Below are 6000 nucleotides of genomic sequence, written 5' to 3'. Positions count from 1 at the left end.
CTTTTATTTTTCCCCTTCTGAAAACTTTACCGTTTGCCTTAGAATTGATAGTATCAAGTTTCAAGGCAGAATTCCAAGGCAGAAGAGCAATAAGGGCAAGGCAGTTGAGGTTAAGTGACTTACTCAGGACCACACAGTTAGGAAATATCTGATGCCAAATTTGAACCCAAGACCTTCAGGTCTGGTGCTTTATCCACTGAGCCACCTAGCTCCCCCACTCAACTCTTCCTTTACAAGATCCCCACATGTTGTTCACATGAATACATCATATATTTTAGTCGTTTTGAGATGTAAGTCAGCTTTCCTCCCCCAATATATTTTTATTTATTTCATCACATACTTCTCAAGTACATGTAAAAAACAATTTAACATTCATTTTTCTAAATTCCAAGTTTCAAATCCTCTCCTTTTCCTACTTGATTCTTAAGTCAAGCAACTTGATATAGATTATACATGTGAAGTCATGCAAAATATTTCAATGTTAGCCATATTGCAAAGGAAAACAAAGACCAAGACAAAAAAATAATTTAAAAGTTTAAAAAGTATGCTTCAGTCTTTATTTAGGGTGGATAGCATTTTCCATCATGAGTCCTTTGGGATTATCTTGGATCATTGTATTGCTGAGAATATCTATCTTGCTGTCCCTGTGTTTCTGAGTTCTGTTCAGTTCACTTTGCCTCAGTTCATATAAGTCTTACCAGATTTTTCTAAAAAGCATCCTGTCAATTGTCATTTTTTTATAGCACAGTAGTATTCCTGTCACAATCCACTCATATACCATAACTTATTCAGCCATTCCCCGATTGATGGGCATCCCCTCAATTTCCAATCCTTTGCCACCACAAGAAGAGTTCCTTTAAATATTTTTGTACAAGTAGGAAATATTCCCTTATTTTTTTTATCTCTTTGGGATACAGAGTTGGTAGTGATATTGCTGAATCAAAGGGTATGCACAGTTTTATAGTCTTTTGAGCATAGTTCCAAATGCTTTCCAAAATTGGTAGATCAGATCACAATTCTACCAATGGTGCATTAGTATCTCAATTTTCTCTCATCCCCTGCAATGTAATTTTCCTCTTTTTTTGTCATATTAGCCAATCTAATACGTGTGAGGTAGTACCTCAAAGTTGTTTTAGTTTATATTTTTCTAAATCCATAGTGATTTAGAGCATTTTTTCATCTAGCTATAGATATAGATCATATAGATAGCCTTGATTTCCTCTTCTAAAAATTGCTTGTTCATATGCTTTGGCCATTTATCAATCAGAAATGAAAATCAGGTTTATATATTTTTTCTTTTATTTAAATATTCTTTGCAAAGAAACAAACAACTGCCTTTTCTCCTTTCCTTTCCAGTAAGGGGGGGGGAGAAAAACAAAACCCCTATTACACATGTAATCAAGCAAAACAAATTTCTCCCCTGGCCAAGTCCAAAAGGACTTAGATGGATTATTTATTCTGCACTTTGGAGTCTTTTCACTTCTCTACCAGGAGAAGAGTGTGTTTTATCATGAGTCTTCTGGAGTCATATTGTTATTAATCATTACACTGATCAGAGTTCTTAAGTCTCTTTAGACTTCTACTTGTACATGCTTGTTATATGAGATTATTTCCTTGTTGTTCAGTCATGTCCAACTTTTTGTGATCCTATGAACCATAGCACACCAATACTGCTCATGAACTTTTCTTAGCAAAGATACTGAAATGGTTTTCCATTTCCTTATCCAGTGGATTAAGGCAAACAAATTAAGTAACATGCCAGTGTCTCACAGCTAGTAAGTATTGTGATAGAAGAATAATCTAAGGACTTTGACAGAGACTGGAAGAAATGCAAAGGTTTCCATCCACACAGGGGGATGGATGAAAAGGCTTAGAATCCTGAGGGAAGAGGAGATTCCAGGGGAGAGGCAGTTGATCTCTCTCTCTGAATTGGGACAGCAAAGGAGAAAGTCCAACTGGAGATTGGATCCTAAGCAAAAGCTCTCATCCTTCCCTGAACCTATTCATCATCCTTCCAAAATCCCAACCAATAGTGGCAGAAACCTGAAGAAAATAAGAAGCAGCCCTAAAGAAGAAGATCCTTTCACAACCCTCTTTATACCTTGGATTTGAACATTGCTCTGCTGTGACAAAAGTCAGGGTCCATCAATCTGAACCTCTCAGGTTTAGGCTACCAAGCCTAAGTTTCTCAACCTTTGGGGGTTGGGGGGAATCTAGATAGATAGGGGTCTCCCTCACCCTCTTTCCTCTAGACCCCAACCTGTCAGCCATCTTTCAGTTTTGCTCCTTGTCCTTAATACCTTAGAATAAAAGTTGTTACCTATCTTTCAACTGACTCTAGTGTGAAAGTAAATAGTTACAGTGGAAGGGGGGAGAGAACTGATTTCTTTCTCTTCCCCAAGGGAAGAAGTTCATCTTCAAGAATAGTCGATAGAGGGGAGTAAAAGGCCAGTTTAGTGAGGAGACATAACTGGAGAGGACTGAAGGGGGGAATAACTGATCTCACCCTCCTTCTACCTCTTGGGGCACATAACATCAACTCCTCCTATCCCCTGTCTTTACCTTGAGGGAGGGAAGACTGCATTCTCTCTCTCTCCTCCATACCACCAAAACACCCTCTATTACAGTATCTGAGACTGGATTTGAATTCAGTTCTTCTGGACTTTAGGCCCAGCCCTGTATTCACTGAGGTGTATTGAGGTGTATTGAGGTGCCTTGAGATAATTTCTTAACTTTCCTTTATTCTTCCCTCTTAGAATGTTCTTCTTCCTTCTCTTTCTACTCTTTTAATATTATCAAGGCATAAAAGAACCACTGCCAGACCTTCCCTGGAAAACTGATTTCTGAAGATGATAGGGTTCAGAGGGGACACATGTATTTTCTCCCCATATTAGAATGCAAGCAGCTTATCCTTGTATCTTTGTCTTAACTCCTGTGTTTGAACTTTAAAATTTTTACTCAGCTCTGATCTTTTCATCAGAAATGCCTAGAAATCCTGTTTCATTTTTCTCCTTCATAATTATCCCCTGGTTTTTTTGGTTGTTATTTTTCGAAGTAAGCTTGTATCTTGCCTTCTAAAATATACTCCAAGTTCTCCTCTTCTTCATAGTTGTGTGCGCAAACCTGATTGATTTCTCAGTACTTGAATTCTTTTTTCCTGACTGCCTGTGGCATTATTTTTTAACTTGGAAACTCTAGATTTGGACAAAATATTCCTGGTAGATTTCATTTTGGAATTGACCAATGAATTCTTTATATTTCCATTTCCCCTTCTTATTCTAACAAATTTAGCAGTTTTAGGGTTGTTGTTTTTTTTTTAATATGCTATTTAGCCTCTTTTTAATGCTCATGACTTTCAGATCATTCAATGATTATTACATTTTTTCTTAATCTGTTTCCAAGTCAGTTATTATTGATGTGAGATACCTGTCATTTTCTGGGTTTTTTTGTCTTGATTTTTTTTAACCCTTACCTTCTATCTTGTAATCAATACTGTATTGTTTCCAAGGCAGAAGAGTGGCAAGGGCTAGGCAATGGTGGTTAAGTAACTTGCCCAGAGTCACACAGCTAGGAAGTTACTGAATCCAAACTTGAACCCAGAACTTCCTGTCTCTAGGCCTGACTCTCAATCTACTGAGCTACTCAGTTACCCCCTTGATTTTATTTAGATATTTCTTGTCTTGTGGAGTTCCTGTTTTCAATTCAGTCCACTCTGATTTTTGTTGGTTAGGCAAGGTTTTAAAATTTAATTTAAATTTAATTTTTAATCAATCAGTTATTACCAAATTATTAATGCCCTTTCCAATTCTTTCTTCTCTCATTTATTTTACAATTTTTTTCTCTAGCATTATCTTTTTTAACATTTAATTTTAACAAAGTTCTTGCTTCACTTCTTCCAGAAATTCTAGTTGCATTAGTCTACAAGCTGTGTTTTTATTTGAAGATTTACTTATAGATGTCATTCTTTGGGGTTTGTGTTTTGACCATCTCTATACATGAAATAGCTTTTTATGATAAAATTCTTTTTTTTTGTTCATTATTCTAGTATTACTTTCTGACTTTGGGCTTGATGTTAGGACCGGATTCTGTGCATTTCTGGAGGGAAGGTCTGGGCTGGTTTTGCTGTTGCTTTTCTTGGGGTATTACATTTTATGTTATTCCAGGGTCGAGGAACAATTCATGCAGGGGGATTTGCAAACTTTCAGTGCTTCCAAAGTAGTCTGACCATGACAAAGTCTAACCACGTCCCTCCTAGTTTGAACTCTGCAACTTTCTGACCTGGGATGGGCTTGAGCAACTGTAGACCGCTATTGGACTCAGGTACTCTCAGCCTGCGCTGGTTATTCCTCCTCAGGCTTCAGTAAGTAGAACTGAAAGCCTGTTCTGCTCCTCCATGCAGCAGCCTGTTGGATTCTAAATTTCCTTCTTGATTGATGCGCAGGATATGGCGCCTCGGCAAGCTGTTCCTGGGTGTAGGTCCTGGCCTCCGTCCTCCCTGGATCTATGAGTGGAAGAGCTGCCCCAGGATGCCTGCTCCCATTCCTCCAGGAGGTCAGAATGGGTCTGCCCTGGAGCAGAGCTTCTTCCTGTGCTCCAGGCCAGAGCCTGCCCCCAGGGTCTGTAAGCCCCTATTTCCGGTCTCCGTGTGCACTTCCGGCTTCTTTTTCCTTGAATTTCTCTACCAGGATCTGGTCTCCGCCTGCCTGTCTCCAGGGCTCTGACCTGCTCCATTTTGGAGCTGAGCTTGCTTGCCTCTGCCTGGTGACCCTCTGCCCCTGGTGCTTTACCATATTAGGGCCAGGCTTAGGGCAAACTCTAGATCAACGGAATCTTGGCACACCTGAGCTCAAACAATTCCTGCTGCTCAGTCTCTTCAGTAGCGGATATTCCGATGTGTCATATGGCAGATAGCACACGCTATCCCCATTCCTCACCCAAGGGGATATTCCTCCATCACAAGTCTTTCCACGTCCCGACACTACTCAGAGGGAGCTTCGGGGATTCTCTGTGATCTCTGAAACAGAACAGAAACTCCACTGACAATCTGGCTGCAGCCCACCTTCTAGACGAATTTCCCAAGACTCGCTCTTCTTTCAAGGCACTACATTTGAGCAAAGTTGTTTTGTGTGGCGTTCCTTGCAGACAGCTTTGAGTTCCTTTCTCCTTTTTGTGCAGACTGGCTCCGTTTCTTTTTTTTTCCTTTTAAACATTATTTTATTTGGTCATTTTCACACATTATTCCTTGGAAACAAAGATCATTTTCTTTTCCTCCCCCCTCCCACCACCCCTCCCATAGCTGACTCGCGATTTCACTGGGTATCATCACATGTGTCCTTGATTCGAACCCATTTCCATGGTGTTGGTATTTGCATTAGAGTGTTCATTTATTTTATTTGGTCATTTTCATACATTATTCCTTGGAAACAAAGATATCCCCCCCCCCCCCCTCGTTTCTGGAAGTCTTCCTCCTTACTTCTTCCATGACCCCCCCCCCCCCACACACACACACACTCCCATCAACACTTGGGCGCAGAAAACCTTTCCCTGCCCTTCCCTCGATATTGGGGACTTTCCCTCACGCAAAATTCCTTTGCATTTATTTGCAGTCAGGTCTGCTATACTGTGATAGACACCTTCCTAAAAATCACCGTGTCAATCAAGGACACGTGATACCCAGTGGAATCTCGAGTCAGCTATGGGAGGGGTGGTGGGAGGGGGGAGGAAAAGAAAATGATCTTTGTTTCCAAGGAATAATGTGTGAAAATGACCAAATAAAATAATGTTTAAAAGGACAAAAAAATCACCGTGTCACCCAACATTGGGTAACAAACACCACGAGGCTTATGGGGAAAATGGCGTGGGGGTCCTGAAAACCTCATTAATGACACAAAAAAGGCAGACGCCTAAAGAATGGTCGCAGTTTGATGCTGCGTGTCAAATCATGACAATTTTCACAAAGCCCGTGGCCCAAGTCGCCTTCGACATCCCTAGTTCCCACAG

The sequence above is a fragment of the Monodelphis domestica genome, chromosome 7 (genome assembly GCF_027887165.1).
Source record: "Monodelphis domestica isolate mMonDom1 chromosome 7, mMonDom1.pri, whole genome shotgun sequence".
In the NCBI taxonomy this organism is placed as follows: Eukaryota; Metazoa; Chordata; class Mammalia; order Didelphimorphia; family Didelphidae; genus Monodelphis; species Monodelphis domestica.
The sequence above is the reverse complement of the archived record's forward strand: the minus strand, read 5'-3'. Positions refer to the sequence as shown.